This window comes from Gallinula chloropus (assembly GCF_964237585.1).
Source record: "Gallinula chloropus genome assembly, chromosome: 15".
Taxonomy (NCBI): Eukaryota; Metazoa; Chordata; class Aves; order Gruiformes; family Rallidae; genus Gallinula; species Gallinula chloropus.
In genome coordinates this window covers 16508398-16527806 of record NC_140100.1, presented here as the reverse complement: position 1 = coordinate 16527806, position 19409 = coordinate 16508398, and positions in this window count along the sequence as shown.

The following is a 19409-nucleotide window of genomic DNA, read 5'->3' as shown; positions in this document are numbered from 1 at the left end:
TACTTAAGTGTCCCAGCAGTGGCCCTGCCGTCTGCTCTTCACTGCAAGGGGATGTCATAGCAACACTCCAAGTGTGACAGACAGCTCCTCTTGTCACTGCAGAGCTCTGGGAGGTGAGACTTCCCCATGTTCTTCATTTCAGGAACTAAACCACTCCCGTCCCATTAGGAATTGATTCCTGATGCCACCACATACCCAGCAGAGCACAGCCCCATTCCCACCAAAGGCTCTGGCAGGCACGGGGCTCAGCGAGCCGTGCCGCACGCATCCCAGTCCCAGCAAACAGCCTCCAGTCCTGATCCCCAGCAGCATCTCAGGGCTTCTTGACTGTAAGCAAAGGAAGGAGCACAGCAATGCTGGAGATGAGGGTGAGAAGGATGATTCAGTCCTACAACCTCTAGTTTTCAAAGGTCCCACCTGAAGCATGCCACAGTGGGACAGCAGCACTGGCACCCGGGGTGGGTGCTGGGGGCTGGTACCCCACACAGTGCTTGGCAAGCACAGGCACTGCAACCAGACTGAGCCTCTGCTCTGCGAGGAACACCACAGCCTCTGCCACCCACAAAGGGGCTTGGCATGCGTTTCCTGGGAGGGACAGACAGAGGGAGAAGCCAAGGGATCGGGATGCCAGCCTGGGAGAGGTGGCAGATGGCAGCGGCGGGGTCAGAAACCCGTCCCCGTGAAGGGTCAGCAGAGCAGCTGGTGACAGCGAGCTGCAGCGCGGTGCCGCCCCGGCAAAGTCACGGCGGTGCCAGACGAGGAGGCTTTGCTGTGCAAAGTGAATCAGCTCTGGAGCAGCTTTGCCAGGAGCCGTCCCTGCTATTTCTGATCCACACCCCGCCGCGGTGCACAAGACGCCTTTGCGAGCCGCAACCTCCTCCCTCCTCCAATTCCTTCTTGCCAGCCAAGAGCCGGGACAGGAGCCAGCCGGCTTCCAGCTCCTGAACCTCACAGTTTGTCACTTCTCACGACAACCCTGTCCTCACACGGGCTGCTTGCCCGTGGGGGGCAGCAGCACCCCCGCCGATGGGTGCCAGCCCGTTAGCCGCTCGCCTCGCTCAGTGTTAGCTGCTGCCGCTCATTAGAGGTCATTAGCAAAATGCCTCCACCACAGAAGCGCTCGCTGAAGGCTTGCAAAAGCTTTCACTCAAGCTTCAATGAGGTTGTGTTCATAGACAGCAAGGGTGCTGTTACAGCCCTTGCCAACCCACAGTGTATCTCTGGGCAGGGAATCTGTACTGAAGCCACCCTCCGCCCTGGGATCAGACCAAGCAGTCAGCATACAGCTCATCCCAGGGCTCACCGAATGCCCCAGTGCTGGGGAACACACAGGGAAAGCCTAGGATGCTGTGACATCTCTGGGCGGAGGCACAGGGATGCCATCAGTGTAACTCACTCATTTTTATCAGGCTGCACTCAGAAGCTTTGAAGAAAGTGTAAGAGGCTTGTGATGGTGAAGGGCTGTACAAGAAAAGATGCAGTTTGATTCTCAGGACATCTGTACTCAGGAGCTGAACTTGGGATGCCTTCCATAAAAGCCAGTCAGCAGAAAGGTATAAAGTTTCCCTACATCCCTGTCTTTTTCCTGGTCACCTTTGAGCCCCTGTGAACTGCACAGCCTGAGCTCACTGCACAGGATCCCTTGGGGGAACTTGGAGAAAAACCTCCTTGAGCAGTCAGTAGGCCATTCATGGGCCTGAGCAGAGCTGAGGGCACTGGCACACAAGCAGGGACTAAGGAAAGTGAGAAGACCAAAGGGATCCAGCCAATAGCTTACAGGAGCTTTCTGCCAAGAGCTACAGGTAAGGTGGCATCAGCCCTGAAAATCAGGAGTGCAGGGACACATTTACACTCTCACAGAAGTTACCTGACCTTTCCCAAATGCCACCTTCAAATTTTGGATCAGAGGTGGCCATCACGTTGCTGCCTCTCTGGAAGGCCAAGGACAGCGCATCCCCAGAGGGGTGTGTTTTGTGAGTCACACAGATATCCAAGGCCAACTTCCCAGATCTCTCTTGTGCATGTGGAGAGACAAATCTCCTTACCAGCTGCCCTCATTTCAGCTGGGATAGAGTTCATGTTCTTCCCAGCAGCTGGGGCAGCGCTGCGTTTGGGATTCAGGATGAGAATCATGTCGGTAACACACGGATGTTGGAACTGCTGCCGAGCAGCCAGGGGCTTCTCACCTTCTCACATGGCCCCACCAAGGAGAAGGTGGGGGTGCCTGAGGAGCTGTGAGGGGACACTGCCAGGCCAGCTGGGATATTCCATAGGAATATTCCCTATGGCGTCATGCTCCAGAGAGAGCTTGGGAGCTGGTCTGGAGGCAGCACAGCTCGGGAACCTCCTGAACATCACCTCTGGGTGCTGAGCAACTGCACCGTGCATCACAGTAAATCTCCACGGTGCTCCACGGGTGCAAACCATTGAGTAAGTTCAACACAGACTCCCTGTGCTTCCATAGGGAAGTCAGTGCTTGCTGAGACACGAGTGACAGCGGTTCCCCTCACAACAAAATGGCTTCAGTGTCACCCCAGCAGCCACCAGGCTGTTACAAACAGCCCCAGCCACCCGCCCCACAGCACCCACCTTCACCAGGGTTAGCCACTAACAGCAGAGCAGGATGGTAGCGATTCCTCACAGCTGAGGCCTCTGACAAACAGCAGCAGGCAGCCAAGGGCAGCCAATTTATATTCCCCCAGTATATATTCTTAAGTATGGCAGTCACCATTATGGAAGCTATCAAAAAGCCAGCTCTGACCTTAAATAAGTGTGCTCCCCTGTCAGGCAGCTCCCGGCGGGGGAATTTACGAGGCAGATGCTAAATTCAGGGCAGGAAAAACAGTTGGGTTCCTCTTGCTACAGACGCAGCCCAAGTTCACCGTGCAGGGTGCAGCCACCAACCCTCAGCTGTTTGCTTTAACCCTTTGAGGCTTCAGGATGAGAACCCACCTAATGCTGGGGTGCAGCCGGCTTCTGGCCCGTTCAATGTGACCATCTACACACCAGCACACAAGTGCCCAGGGCGCTAGGCTGTGTGGTGCCTGGGATGAGAGCCTGCCCACACCTAGATGGCTGCACTGGGTGTGAAGAGCACAGAGGAACAATTAGTTCAGTGATGTTACTAACAAGAAACAGTGCTGGCACAGCATGCTTACAGGGCGGGTTGGCCACCTCTTGCCTACCCTTTCCTTACCAAGAATCTTGCCTAAAACAGAAAATCTTCCCCCTATCTTTTGAAGTCTCATTCACTCATCATTCCTGTTGTCTAACTAAGCCATTCTTCTGCAGAAGTGGACTCCATGGCACGATGTGCTGGCCACCTCCCTTACACCTCTTTCTGCTTCAGCAGTGCTTTGAGGAAAACTCTTGTTTATTTTTATGAAGCCAGCTGGCAATTACATTGCTCCAATTTCTTTTACATACTAATTCAGAAGGAAAAAAAAAATCACTCAACTACTTTTCCCTCCCTTCAACACCACTGCATTTTTTACTGTTTATTAAATGGTGCTGTTAATTTAAGGCCCATTCATCATTTTCTTTGTAAGAAACTACCAATGAATCCAAACTAATTACAAAAGTAGAGGGGGAAAAAAAGAACAGACACATTTTTTCCCCTATTGAAAAGCTATTTGGGGAAAAAAAGTAGTTCCCAAAGTAGCCCAGTCAAGGTGTCCTGTGTTACCCAAACACACTGCTCTCCTTAATCAGGGGGACAACACGTGTGCTGCCAGCTCATCGTGCCAGCCTTGCCCAAGGAAACCCCATGGGGCTGCAGCTGTGCTCTCATTCTCATGGGGGGCCAGGGCTGGCTGTGCCATGGAAGCAGCACCAGCCTCACACACAGCTGGTCTTTGCCTTGAGGGGCTGCTCCAGGGAAAAGCTACTGGGAAATAAAGCCTCATTTCCCTTCGTTTTGCACAGAGCCAGGAGCAGCATTTGGATTTTGAAGGAGGAGGAAAGGGCCAAGACAGAGGTTGCAGGAGGAAGGAAGGGAAAGGAAGAGGGGTGATGTTTCTCAAGCATTTCTCTCCTGGCTTGACAAACTTAAAAGCAAGTGAAAATACAAGTCAGCCCTGGGCAGAGCATGGGCAGAGCCACAGCTGCTTCATATCTCCTCCCCACCAGCAAGGGGACCCATAGCCCCTGAGCAGCGACCCCCTGCTCTGCTCACACCACCTCTGCTGCCTCCCCTCCTGTCTCAGTCTCTCCTGAAGCGCCCTGGAACCCAGCCCGGCTTGTTCAAGCTCCCAACACGTCCTGAATTTTAATTCCCTCTCATTTTAAGTCATTTGTCTCTTTTTTTAAACCAAGTCACAAGGAGAACAAGCCAATTTGTTATTAAACCCAAACAAACCTGCAGAGGAAGCCTGGTCTGTCTGCTCCCAGCACACTGCAGCGTGTCCAGCTCAGAGCAAATACCTATTTGAGGGGGACAAGTAACGAACTGGGGGCACAGAACTCACCATACAGCCATATCCACTCTGGAAAGATGCTACAGGCATTGTACACAAACACTGTGCACACCAGCAGCCAGGCAGATGACCCAGTAAATGGGTCATGGCTTCATGGCAGGTCCATGAAGCACTGCGCAGCGTCGGCGGATCAGGGGATCGTGTCCCCTTGGCACTCAGTCAGCCACAGAGGACATTACTTGGTGAAGAGCAGGTCTGAAAGGCAGTGCCCCAGAAACTCAGCTGGGAATGCTCCCTGCCTGTCACCCTGCAGTGACACGTGTCTGCCACAAACCTCGGGCTTGGGATCACTCCCTATGCCCAGGCACATCCTGCATCACCAAGCATCTATCCACTGAGAAGTGACCTGAGCCAGGAATCACTGTGAAGCTGCTGGAGCAGGGTTGGCTCCACAGAGCTCTGTAGCCCACTGGGACAGGGGATGTAGGCTATGGAGTCTCTGACCCAGCCTTTCCCCTCTCTCCTGCAGTATTTTTCTCAGGCCCCACATTGCTTCCCCCATCCCTGTAACTGAAGTTACTTTGGCTGGGATGGGCTTTGCTCCTGTGTTGCTCTAGCACTACACTGCCAGGGACACCTGTAAACAAAGATGTTAAATCTCCCTGGCCCCAGTATCCACACCAAGGAAACACAACCATGCCTGAGCATCGTGCCCTACCCCAACCCCTGTGACCACCACGACCTTTCTGGGGCAGCCCCAGGGTACCACAGCCAGCCTGAGGAGGAGCAGAGCCTTTGCTGCACGCGGCGCCTGGCTGGATGTGCTTTTTGCCAAGTAGTAATTACATCACTCTTACCCTTTCACACAGCTGCTTTCACTGCTTGCCTGGCTCTTTCACTGTCCTCTTTCACAGCCTGGGCACCTCGCAGGGATGCTCACATGCTACTTTCCAGCACTCTTATTAGGGGCTTTTCTCTTTCCTGCTGACAACCTGCCAAGCTAACACAAGCAAAGGAGGTGTGAAAGTGAAGGAGAGCAGAAGCGTGTGACAGGTTTCTCTTTGCTCTCCTCATACCCACCCAGCACCAGTTCCTGAGATGAGCAGATAGATGCAAACCCCTCTGATTAAGCTGCCCTGGCAGCCAGTGCATGTTCCAGCTGGCAGCACCGCTGGGACCAGAGGGGTGGGAGCTGCCAAGGGGCCAGTGCTGGGTGATGTCAGTGCCTGGCAGGCATGCACAACACACCTATGCAGGTCCAACTGCTGATGGTGATGGGACAGGGAAAAGGCTCTGAACTCCCCCAAGCCCCATGGGCCAGAGCAGCAGCTCGGGTAACCGACCCGACTCCTCATGGACAGACAGACCCAATTTCTCAATCAGACAGTGTAAAAGCACATGGTTTCAGAGCAAGGGTGACAAGAAGAGGTGTCACAGCAGCACAGCACATTCTCAGGAGCATGTTGCTGCCTTACCTGGGCTCTAGCACTGTTGGCCAGCGAGCTTTCCCAGCAGCCCATGTCCTGTTTCACTCTTAATTGGCACTCAGGTTGGTTGCAATGAAACCTCTTGACTGTGTACCTCACCAGGAACATGGCACTCAGAATGAATTTCTGTCAGTGAATGGAAAATTTAGAACAAAAATAAACATGGAGGGGAAAATGGGAATCTTCCTGGGACATGATGATATTCCACAAACACTTCCCACCTTAAAAAAAATCAGAATACTCAAACCCAGTGAAAGAATTCCAAATAAAAGCATGTGGAAGCAGGAAAGGGGTGGTGATGCCATGCCAGTGGCTGCCCTGTCACTGTGTGTGGCAGCACGGATTGCCTGTGTCCTGCCTGCTCCGGGTGCTGTCCACTACTCACACTTGTCAATGCAAATGTGAATGGAGATAAAGCAGGCTAAATCACCAGTGTAAATACTATTTTAATGCATTAGGCTTTTAATCCTTGTCCTAATTCGTTGATTAATCATCTTAATTGGTGAGAAGACAACCTGTCGATCCTTTTCCATTTCACCACAACCCAGTGGTCCCTCCCAGTCACAGCCTGTGTCACCAGCACAGAAAGGGAACTGCTCTGAGTGCCCATCACAGCACCACATCCCACCTTCCCAAGGAACACATTGGTAGGGAAACCAAAATGGTGGGTTATTCCCCCATCTCTCCAGTCTATAGACAGACTCCTCCGCAGGGGGTGTTTTTCCTGTGTTTGGAGCAGCCTGGACACACTCTGAAGTACAACCCTGCACTTCCCATCTCATTTTAAATCCTGGGCCTGTGAGTAGTTGCACCAGAGTGAAAGGCCAAACCAGAGGCTGAGAGGACCGAGTGAGCTGGTGGTTTGATGGCTGGCCCATCGCTGGCACCTGGACACACACCAAGAGGCAGCAACAGCAAAACATTGGCATCCACCACACTGTTCCTGAGCTGGAGACCCTCAACTTCATCCCATCTCCTTCACACCTTCTTGTTATACAAGAGCACAGAGCACAACGTTGTCTCCAGACTGGCAAGCCCTATTCATAACTTGTACTTTCCATCCCTGGAAATGTCATTTATTTGGACAATACATTTGGGTTTTTTTTAAAATAACCCCTCAAGGTTATTACTCACCAAATTATAACAATCTGTCAGGTATGTGCACAGTGGAAACTGCCACGTAAAGCTCCCTGTCCCTTCTCCCACCAGCCCAAAGCTCAACCCCCTGAACACAATAAAGGAAACACATGCCAGCTTTTAAGATAACACTGAGACCATAACTCACCATCTCACTGTGCTACAGACCTGTTTGGTGTTCAAAGGGACATGAGACTAACAGGCTTCACGTATCCACTGAGTATTTATAGCTGCAGCATTCAGGAATGCAAATGGAAATGAATCAATGCCAGCAGGGATGCCTAAAAGACATAAGTGAGAATTACAGCAATTAAGAATGTTGTCTCGAAGGAAATTAGAACAGCCCATTAATTACAATGCCTTAAAGGAAAATAAACCAAAATGAGAACGAAAGAAATTAAAAACTCAGGAAATTAGCAGAAAAACAGGGGATTAGAAAAGATAATGAGCACAGTAGATACTCCCCACCCTCTTTTTATTAACAACAAAGAAATAGAATAAAGAAACAACAATAGGATCCAAACCACCATGAGTAACAGAGCCAATACGAGCTGGAGATCGATAGGCAGCACGCTCAAGGCTTTGCTCATTCCAGTCCAATTTGTTGTTAAATCCTGTGGAGACTGGTTCAGGGGGAAAGGGAGGGACAAGGGCTGTGCCCAGCTAATGGGCACAGTGGTGCTGTGGTTACGGCACCCAGGGAGCCCTGAGGTTGTGAAGAGACTGGTGTGTGTTGTACACCCTCCATGCAAGTGGGGTTTGCTGTGCTGAGACTGAGGTTCACTGTGCTGGCAGCAGGGCTCTGCCTGGGCAGCCCCAGGTGGGACAGTCTGTGGGAGGCTGCCCTTCCACCCAGACCTGGTGTGGCTGCAGAATGCAAGGGGTCAGGTTTACACTGAGGGATTTCTTAGCAGATCTAAACGACACTTTACGAATCTTTTTTTCAAAGCAAACTGAGGATGTGGTTTCCATCTGCAGCTGACCAGTAGGTACCACTCGTGGTCCTTGTCTGGCACTTGGCAGCAAGCCCTGTGCAGAATCCCTTCCTTCAGGGGGAAGACCCGTCAGGTCTGGGGTCTGCATGTCTCCAACACCAAAGACACAGACCCAAGCAGCAGGGTCTGAACAGGCATTGCTTGTGAAGTGCAGTCGTTGATGCTTCTTGCTGATGGCATCATGCTGGCTTTCAGGGCCATGAAACACATTGGTGCAGCCCCTAAACTGAAAGCCACCCATGGCTGCAGAAAGGTGTTTCTGCCCATCCAAATCACAGTGCTCTGCCTTCCCTCCCTGGGGCACCCAGAGGCATCCGGATGATGGGCTAGAGCCAGCCTGCGGCTCGCCAGGGCTTTACCAGGAGGGTTGGGCTTTAGGAACCTCCAGGCACTGATGGCAAAAGCAAAGGAACCATCTCCATTCCAGATCCCAGCTGGATAAACCAGCACAGCCACCTTCACTTCACCACAAGCTGGGCCTGGACCTTTCCATCTGCTGTCTGTCTGCACTCCCAAACGCCCTTCCCAGGTCCCCAACACCGTGGCAGCGGACACATTCAATTGCTCCTCCAAGTACAAGCTCCACATTCCCTCTCCTGGTAGCTATATATACATTCCATAGGGACTGAACAGCACCTGCTGACTGGATGAATCATCCACATCCGAGTCACAGAAAGGGAACTGAAGGCCCTCCAGTGCTGCCGTTGGAATTGATGCTACTGATGCTGCCAATTCAACTCCTGTTGCTGATACTAATCAGCAGCTCTTTAAAATGATTACAGCATTCAAGCAGGGCCATAAAACTACCAGGTGGGCTGTATTTTGTGCTGCTTCCCAGGTTTTCTACAGCCTTCCCTATAGGAATGGTTTTATTGGTCCCATCAATCGCTCTTACAGTCTTCAGCATGGGCAGGAGATGTCCTGGTGTTTTACTGTCCCATAGATATTGGGAATTACAGAGTCATTAGAACCAGCTTGGCACAAAATGCTGTTTTCATCAAACTCGGTATTTAAGGCAGAAATAGCACATTAACAGCTGCAGATTAACACAAATATAAATGTGTGTGTGAAATGGAAGATTTTCATTGTTTATTTAAAGGCCTTCTGAAGGGCATTGGCATGAGAGTGTACCCAGAAGCTCGCACCTTCAACGGGCCAGGCTGCTCTCCAGCAGATGCTGGCACAGAGAACACAAGCTGGTGAGTGTGAACCTGCTGCATCCAGCTCCTCTGCACGTCAGGGGCCTTGATGGAAGATCGATGCTTGGCTTTGCAGAGGAGAGCTCAGATGAGCTGAAATTACAGGCGAGTTCCTGGGGTTTGGGGCAGTTCTGTGTTGCTTGTTGGGGTTACAGCAGGTGTCTGTTTCAACTCGAAGATGAAGGCAGCCCGTTGGCTCTCAGTCATTTCAAACAGCCAGTCCTCACACCTCACCTGACTGAGTTTTGGTAAAACACTGACAGGTTCCCTTACAGCACGTTCAGACCACCCACAGTGCTCTCAAGGAGGAGGTGAGTGGGATGTCCTTGCAGTTTCCCTCCTCTGGAAAGCGACACTGTGCACAGAGATCCAGCAGTGCCCAGCCCGGCTCCCCCACCCCGCAAACTGGGGCTTGGGGGGTTGAGCTTGCTCTTCTGTCCATCCTGCTGATACACCCTAAACAACTTGCCCAGTAAACCTGCCAGAGGGATCTCACTGCTCCTGCTGGGGCTTACAGCTTGGTTCGGCACGAGGAAGAGGCGGGTGTCCCTTCGTGCCCGTGGAGCCTCGTTACGCTTTATGATACCAGGAAGGGAGAGGAGTAGAGCTGTGACCTACAGCATCCCTCTTGCTGTTACTTGCAATGCATGTCAAACACATCCAGTTTAGGTGCCCATATATCTGCTCCTGTATTTCAATCTACCTTGTGCCAAGGATGAGTTGATTGTGAACTTCAGGGCTGACTCCTTCACCGCTGACACACGCAGACATCTGGGGTTTTTACACACAGACACAGACAAAATACATGTAAACTAAAAGCTGTATAGGGGAACACTTCTGGCCAGCCTCCTAGCCTTTCAGCCACCTAAGAGAGGACACGGTGAGCAAGGCATCCCCCAAGAAATCGGTCTGTAAAAGTGCCCAGTACAGGGCAGCAGCAGGTTCATACCAAACCACATCTGATGCTGCTTGAGAAAAAGCCCCAGACAGCTCAATCCCTCTGATAAGCACAGAACTAAACCCCAGCAGAACACCTAATCCCCCACTAGCAGTTGGTGTGAACAACTGCCCACACGAACTGCTTTCAGCCCTGGCAACATCTGTTTGGGAGCTATTGCTGGACATTGACCATTTCAGAAGGTGGGCTGGCAGACCTGGATTGAGACTTAAGGTGCTGCTAACCTCTTCTGAAGGTGGGCTCTGAGGCTGGGACCCTGCCCATGAAACAGCAAGAGCAGGTCCTTCTGCTGGAGGTTATTTGCCAGTCAGACATGAAAGGAGAAAGAAAAACAGACCAAGGAATTCAGCTGAGCAATTACAGACAAAGCCCTTGCCAGTTCCCTGGTGCAGACTTTGGGGAACTTCAGCACGTTTGGAAAGTTCAGGAGTCTGGCTTTGCTTCTCTAACCATCCACTGTGAGTTCAACTTGTTCATTTTCTTTAATTAAGGAGGGAGGAGTGATTTCCTCTTTCAACAGTGTATTTCCCCAGCGCTGCTTTGGCCTTTCAGCATCGTGATGTGGAAGACACAACTTCACTGAAAAGGACAGCAAGGCAGATTCCTCTCCGTGCTCCCTTTTCACTTCTGGGAAGTTCACTGAGTTCTCACTCTTCCCACTAATTGATTCTGAATTGTAGCAACAGCTTTAATACAAATTACTGAACGATTGTATTTCAGCTCTAAAAGCTGTTAGGGGCAATTTACTAATGAATACATGACCTTCAGAAGCCTGCAGGAGAAATAGCACAAGGGCCAGCTTATTATCCATAAAACACTATTATTTGCCCCAGGACTAATATATTTATAGCTGATACAGACTTACATGCAGATTCATGCATACAAGGTTGAAATGCTTCTATAAGGATTTTCCTAGGAGTTACTGCTTCTCACCCTTTACACTTTCCATTCAGAGCCCCCCAGGCCTGTCCATATCCCTGCAAAGCCCTCTGCCCCACCAGACACACCATCCCAGCAGTGACCACTCTCCAGTCTCCTCCAGCTCCTCCATCCCTGCATCCCCCCACAGCATCCTGGTCTCCTCCATGCCTCCTTCCCCTGGTCTGAGTCTTCCCATGGCTTCATGTTTACCTCACACTGTCCTGCTTACACCCTTTGCCTCTGATTCAGCCCCACAGACACCACATCCTGGTGAGTACATGACAGCCAACAAGTACACCCGTACCAGAGTGCAGACTGGGTGTCCTTTAACCAGAGCTGTGAGCGCTTTGGGGTGCTCAGGCTGGTCCCACACCCCCAGTCAAGCAAAAGGCAGATACCTGAATGGTCTTCACTACATTTCAATGCTCAGGCACAGAGCTCTCCCCTGAGTTCTGGTTTTCCCACTCCCAGCATCACACAGTGAGTGACACGAACCAGGAACAGGCGCCATCCGGGGTGTTAATCAGCACTGGTGGTGCTGCACCCCCTGGTCGTGCTTGTGTGCTCAGAGGGATACAGGTAAAAGCCACCTCACCTTCACTTCAGCAACAGCTCTCTGCTCAAAGGAATTACTCAGAACAGAGAGGGGAGCACAAATGACATGAAGGAGGTGTCAGCCAGGAGCACTGGGGGCTCTGGGTGCCATTCTTCCCTACCTTGGGAGTGCTGAACACCAACAGCTGACTGATACAGAACCACCTACACACACTGCCACAGGTCACACATACCTGGAGAACATCTGCCTGCTGCATACATGATGCTCTGCTCCTCCCTGCCTGGCACTCCTCCAGCCAGGGGTTTTAAGATGCCCACATCGACTGGTTTTATTCCTTCTTACAGCAAACGTTCTGCCAGTAACAATATAGTTAATGGTTGGAAAGATTTGTTTCTGAGCATTTGGGATAATGTAGCTTTTCAGTTATTATGAAGCCATATTATTTTATAGACTCACCATCTCCAGCTTACTTTTATGTCCCCTGAATTTGTGTGCACAGCATCCAAGAGCACAACAGCCCACGAGCTCTCTGCCAAACACAGGGAAATCGTTGCCATGGGAAAATATCTGGAATAATCTTCTTATAACTTTTTAATGAAGATTTACACTCTCTCTGGGTTGGTTTGGGTTTTTTTTTTAAGGCTTTGTCTGAAGAATTTGGCAGCTGCTGCAGAGACAAAACTGGAGTGAATTAAATATGCATAAAGTCCCAACACAAGGAAGTCTGAATGACTAAAGTTATAATGTCAGAAAAATGTCATGAAAAAATGTTAGCTTTCAAGAGGCAGCAGCAGAGTGGAATGCATTTAACAAACAGCCCAGGACAGCTCCACAGCCAGTAACACCAGTGCTCGGTGCCCTCAGAGACGTTTCACTAATGTCTGGGTAATAAAAGTTGAACTCAGCTAAAAAGAATGGAAATGACACGTCCAGACTCCCTGAACTGCTCCAGTGGCTCCAGAAGCTGCTTCAGTGAATGTCAGATTTTGTTTCAAGTCCTTTTTATTCCACCACACTGTTTGAAATGTCTTCTCCATGGTGGTTGTTAGGGTAGAAGCAGTGGGAGAAAGTGACCTAACACTTCAGCAGGGATGGGCACAGATGAAGCTGGTGGATCTGGAGATGCCCCAGTCCCAATCTGCTTGGGGGAAACCCCAGCTCTATGATTCTATGATCTCTGAACACACTCAGGTGGGCATCTGAGCTTCAGACAGCAGCGCTGTGTGAGGAGTGGGAACAAATCCTTGATCTGCTGAGCTGGAGAAGCCACCAGCAGCCTGCAGCCATGGTTGGAGAGCAGGGTGAAACAAGGGGCCTGTGAGCCTCCACTGCCATTTTGAAACCCAGGTCCAGAAGACCAGCTGTGAGATATGGTATCTCAAGTACTTCTGGTGCCTGCCTGTGTGAGGACTCAGGGGTAAGCATGGGTGGGACTGAATGCTTCTGCTCTAACATGCCCCCCTCTGCCAGCCACCAGACCAGCGTCCCCAGAACATGCTCTCCCTGCAACTGGGTTTTTCCTTTCTGTTTCTTTTGCTGACAGGCACTGCCTGCAGCATCACCAGCATCCCCACCAGCAAAGGTTGTGTATGCCTGCAAGCTGCAGAGCCTCCCCAGACGAAGGGGAGTCGGGCTGTCAGTCAGACACAGCAAAAGTGCCAGCAGCCTCAGGCTTTTGGGTAAAATAAGGGAAAAAATAAATCTGGTTTTCAAAGTCATATATTGGGTCCTCAGAACTGATTTCCTGTGTCAGCAGTCCTGAGCAGCCAGGGGAGGAGGCAGCAGTGCCCAGCATCTTTCCCAGCAAATGGTCTGTTATCCTTCTCTGTGTCTCCACTTGCCATCAGCAAAATCAGCTCCCTTAACACAAGGTTACTCTGTTGAAATTTTTCGTCTTGATTAACTCCATTTATGTAATTTATTTTGCTCTTCTGATTCCTATTAGTGGGATCAATATTAATTTAAACCAGAACTCTGTGTGTTTTCTCTTGCTCCATTCAAGCAGATCAGGAGCTCTGCACTGCCCCTGATTGTACTGCTGACAAATTAACCTCCATCAGGACTGCCAAGAGCCAGCGAGGAGAGTGACTGCAACCAGCCTTCCCCTCCTGGCCCTGGCAGGGATCAAACGCCTGCAGAATGGAACAGGTCAGATGTGGGAGCAAACAGAACAAAACTGGGCATTGCTTGAGAAAAACAGGTCACACCTGAGAGCTCCTTCCTCCCAAAGGAAGCACGAGGCACTGCAGCAGTCATCCTCTGTGCAGGGATGAAGGACTTGCTCTGCTGGCTGAGTCAAGGTGGGATGGGGTGCAGAAGATGGCACAAGCTGACCGAGGCTTCCAGGCAGGTCTTAGTTTAGATGGGATGGCAGAAAATGCACCTATAAAGGAAGGAGCAGGACAGTGTAGTGTCTGCACATCATGGAGGAGGTAAACACCACGTGAGGAGTAATGTGAAGGGCAGAGGATCCTGGCCAGCCTGGGCACTCTGTGGGCTGTCAGGCATGGGGATGCTCAGCCAATCACTTGTGCTCCATTCAGGAAAACTATCTCTGATTGTGACTCCTGATGTAAGCAGTTAGTAACATTATTAATGTAATGATTAACTTGTGCAGTCACTGTAATAAAGGATCCCTGTAGCCCAGTGCTGAGCGCTCCTGAAAGGCGTGTTCCCACCCTGGGTTGGGGTGGCACATCGTTGGCAGCTGGCACTGCTGCAGAGGAGCTCTCCACAGCTCAGCACTTCGCTGCAGTCATCTGTTCCTTGGCAGCCTCAACTGTGCCAATGATTTCAGCTGCCAGGTCTAAGTTGGCCTTCCACAAGTTGTGTGGAGGAGAAGCTACAGTGCGAGCATCTCCAGTGTGTCCCACAGCACTGAATTCCCTGGCATTTCTTGCATTAGAATTCAATGATCTTTCCTCACCTCCAGGCTCCCTGCTGAACTTCCCAACGCTCTGCAAATCTGGGCCCTGACTTTTCTTCTCCCTCTCCCCAGGAAAATCATGGATTTTCTTCATTTGAGAGCAAGTGAAGGGAAAAAAGAAGTGAAAAGGAGAAGAGGGAGACTGCACATTTTCCTCTTCATGTAGTATTTCTTCTGCACAGGTAACTCTCTGTGGAAGTTAATCTCTGCCTGATTAGGAAATGATAAACACAGAGATCTCCCCAGGAAAGTGCTTTGTCCAGAGCAACAAGGCAAAGGAACACAACCATCCTCAGTCCAGCAAGTCCTACCAACCTTGTGTCTTCCTCCTCACAGCCCCTGGGCTGCCCCAGCCCCCTCAGTGATGGGTGTTTCACACATACCCATTCTGCTTTCCAGTGCTCTCCCCTTCGAGTTCTCCTCCCAGCACCGCCCGCTGTGGGGAGGAAGGATGAGTAAGGAGCATATCTTACCCTTCAGTTACAACCCAGGGCTGAGATACAGCTCTCCTCCTGCTGCTGTTATCACCTGCTCCGTGACAAAGCAGTAAGCTCACACTGACTCAGGGACACCCGCCACAGCCACCATATCACTCCTGCTTAGTCACCAAACCTTCTCTCAAGAGAAACGTCAAGGCAGAGGGGGGAAGGAGCAGCATGGGGACCGGTTTGTGCCGGGACTGGAGAGCTCCAGGCTGCACAGCGCCGGTGGAAGCACCATCTGCTGCGTGGAGAGCGAAGTGATGCTTCCAGGGGTACCCATCAGAGAGCGAGGGGACACCCACGGCTGCTCGGGGGGCTGGGGAGAGGTCTGGGCAGTGTGTGTAAAGCCCTCCGTGTGCTTTGCAGGGGTCAGCTGTGTGTTGTGGGAGGGATCGTGCCTGGCAGTGTCACACAAAGGACCCTGCACCTTTCCAAAGGGGATTCTTCTACAGGCACAGGACTGGGTGCTCCTGCAGCTCCCCAGCCCAGGGATGCTGTGACAGGCTGTGTGAGAGCTCCCAGCCCTCTGCAGCGCGGGGTTCACTGCGGGTTCTCACTTCACAGCCTGATGCAGCCCAAGCAGGAGTGCTGATGCTGGAAGGTAGGTGGGCATCACAACACACAGAGGCACCAGGCTGTGGAAAGATCTTGCTTAGTCACCTCTAAGTCAGTTCAGCATAAGCACCTACCTCACTGGCATCTGATGTCTAGCAGACTGCTCTGATTCCCAGTCCCACTGAAAGCCCCCTGCCCCTCGGTGGGGTGGGAGAGGCTGCAGCCTGCTTGGCTGCCTCTGCTCTCCTTCACTTTCCTCTGCAAGAAAAAGGGTGAGAAAAAAATGCTGTTTCAGGATTCAGCTGATGCTGCCCTTCTCAAAGTCACCAATAAATCAGAAAAGCACACAGAAAGGATTTGTTCCACAACCTCCCTCTCTCAGCACCCAGAGTTTCCAGCTACCATGGTGCCATTAACTACACAGTTCTGACCAAGCACTGAAGCAGAGACCTGACTGAGAGGTCTTGGTGGTTCCTGCAGCTCCCTTGGCTCCTCTGCCCTTGATTCATCTTAATGAAACACAAATTGCAACCTGAAGTTTTTGGCTAATCCCATGATCAGGTTAAAATCCTGGCTTCAAATACACTCAGCCCTTTTGGAACACAGCATTTGTGTCTGGATCAATTGTGAATTATGAGAAGTTCCCCAAAGCTTCCTGCATGTGGTATTTCCCCCCTTTCCCTTAAATAACCAACTGCAACAATCAGAACTCTACATGAGTTAAGGTGACATCCTTTTGGAGTAAAAAACCACTTATCACACACTGAGACCTCTCCCTCTTACAACCTCCCACCGTTTCCCACTATCTGCTGGACTTTCATGACTTTGTCAGCCAAATTATACACATTTTCCCTCACACGCTGAAGGCCTCCAGGAATTACATGCAATACATCAGATATGAAAGGTTATATTTACCCAGGTGACACACAAGGCCAAAAAGTCATGCTATAAAAGTGTTTACATGGCACAGCACGTACCTGAACCAGTCCCCAAAGACACAGAACTAGGCAGACTCCAGTTTTAAACCTCAGATTGCTTTGCTGCAGCTTCTGCCCTTCTCTCCACTCTCAGACTGACCTGCCCACTGAACTCAGAGATCTGTCTGAAATGAGGTGTGAAGAAAAACATCCTGGAGGAGCTCACCATAATCTGTGTGCTGTTATTCCCCCTCATGCAGCGGCCCCACGCTCATCTTTTCTTCCTATCAGTGTCACCAAAGCTGGAGCTACAAATAAAACAACTCCCCATCTCCACAAAGCAGCCCTTGCCCCAGCCATGCAGGAAGCTCCTGGTGTTGCCTTACAGACCAAGGACCTTCCACCTGGAGTTGGTTATTGGCTTTGGGTAAAGAGTCTATTTTCAAGGTCAGGTTTTTGTAGGAAATACTCTCTTTGGTTATTTCTTGGTATACAAGATCACTTTAAGCCAGTGTCCTCCCACTTTCTGAAGGGGTGACGTTGTTTTAAGAATAAATTCATCAACTCAGCAGACAGAACCCCTGACTAGGATATCTACATCAGCTTGTGATGTAATCGAGATCTGAACAGATGCCTCGAGGCTTTTGATTCACAGAGCTGTATTTTGAGGTTAGTTCTTCTCTTTCTATACCTGACTGTTCTCCCACATGAAGAGCATCAGTTGTGACAATGTGCCATGTTACAGGAGACATCTCACAACCCCCAGCCCCACTGCCTGGGTCAAGTTCCATCTGCCCTGACCAGAAAGACACCAAGATCTGGATCCACCGGGCCAAGGGTAACTCCCAGGTCTACAAACAGGGCTTGGATACAGCTACAAAGTGAGCTAAGCCTCGAGGACAGGGGCCTTTGGGTTCATGAATGTCTTTTTCTGTGGCTCCAGGAGTGAACAATTGGAAACTGAGAGTCTGGCAACAGTTTCAGCTCCGACTAAGAGATGTGTCTGTGTTGGTTCCTTCCAGAAACTTCAGTGCAAAGCCAGGACAGCTGCATATCCCACAAGAGCCTGCACAAGCACTGTGCTCTGGTCCTTGGTTTGGATTTGTTCTCTGCAAAGGTTCAGGCCTTCAGGGGAAGACCTCTTGAATTCTGTTGCACCTCTACGGGAATCCCAGATCTCAGATGCCCTTGCAGCATCTTCTGTGGCTGATACACAGAACTGCAGCTTCCAGGACCATTTCCTTGTCTCTCCTGGCAGTTAAATACCATCACCCCTCCACTTGAGAACGTTTATTAATGAAAGATGAGAGACTACATTTCAGCTTGAAAAATTAATGCTCCACCAGTAACATCCAAGAGCTCCCAGCACGGGAAGGTGAGGCAGCAAGCCAGCCTGCATCCAAAGGAACAGTCTTTTCAAGTGTTTCTGTCTTGGAACCACTCAGATCTTCCCAAAACGTCAAATTACACTAAGCTCCCAAGTCCCCCTGTTCACAGTCTTCAAAAAGGAGACACATCTGGAGAATAAGCTTCTGTATGGAGCTCCTGGGACATCTGACAGAAGTCAGGCTAGGTAATCCCCTTAAATCTGGGTGAATGACATTACTGAGACCTCTTCTTGCTAGGAATTCCTGCTGGGAACCTGTGCCTGCACTGAGTGAGAGTTTGGGGAGGATTTAGGCTTAACTGAGACCAAAAAGAGCTGTGGAAAGTTGTACAGGATGAGTGAAAAATCAAATACACTTGGCATCTACAGACAGGGTGAGACAACCTCACAGTGAGTGACACATCCCTCTTGGCTCTCCTGGTTCACCACAGCTCAGAGGTGACACACACACGCTCAGTGGCCCTTGCCAGACCCATCTTCTGAACTGCTTTGGGAATTTACCTACCTGCTCTGGCACAGCATCAACAGTCGATACCTGTAACGATAAAAGGGGGAGTTTCTCAGCTCAGCTGACCTGCTGTGGGGAGCTGTTCCTCCTTTTCATCAGCCTAAATCTTACCTGTACCCATCATATCTGGAGGCGGCTGCTTCTTCCCACACTGAGCTCCTGTGCCCCTTCTCCAAGCCGCTCACCGTGCCATATGTCTCAGTCACAGCCACCTCAGTGAGCAGCTCCCCTACGGAGAGAGGCTGGGGGAGCTGGGCTGGGTCAGCCTGGAGAAGAGAAGGCTGTGGGGGGACCTCATTGCAGCCTTCCAGTCCCTGAAGGGAGCAGAGGAACAGGAGGGAATCAGCTTGTTCAAAGGGTAGATAATGGCAGGACAAGGGGATGGAGTGAAGCTGAAGGAGGGAAGGGTTAGAGGAGATATTAGGGGGAAGTTCTTTCCAGAGAGAGTGGTGAGGGGCTGGAACAGGCTGCCCAGAGAGGGGGTGGATGCCCCATCCCTGGGGGTGTTCAAGGCCAGGTCGGATGGGGCCCTGGGCAGCCTTGTGTAGCTCCAGGCCTGGAGGTTGGTGGCCCTGCCTGGCAGGAGAGCTGGAGCTCTGTGATCCTTGGGGTCCCTCCCAACCCAGACCAGTCTGGGATTCTATGATCCGAAGAAGCCCAAGTCCATGTACCCACCCTCACCCACCCTCTCAGCACTGAAAGCCCATGCTTGGCCCAGCTGTGCCCTCCCTTTTTGAAATGGGTGGTCAAACCTGGATAAAGGTTTTAAAAGGTGGGTGCAGGACAGATTTATACAGCAGCACAGCAACGCTTTCTGCTGTATCCTCCAGGCCTTTCCCAGTAATTCCTCCCATTCCAGCTGGGGTTTTGGTTTGTTTTTGCTTTGCTGCCAATTTGACAATATAATGGATAGTTCTATAAAACCACTCAGGAAAGAGATCTCGGAGTTAATAGCTAGTTCAGAGA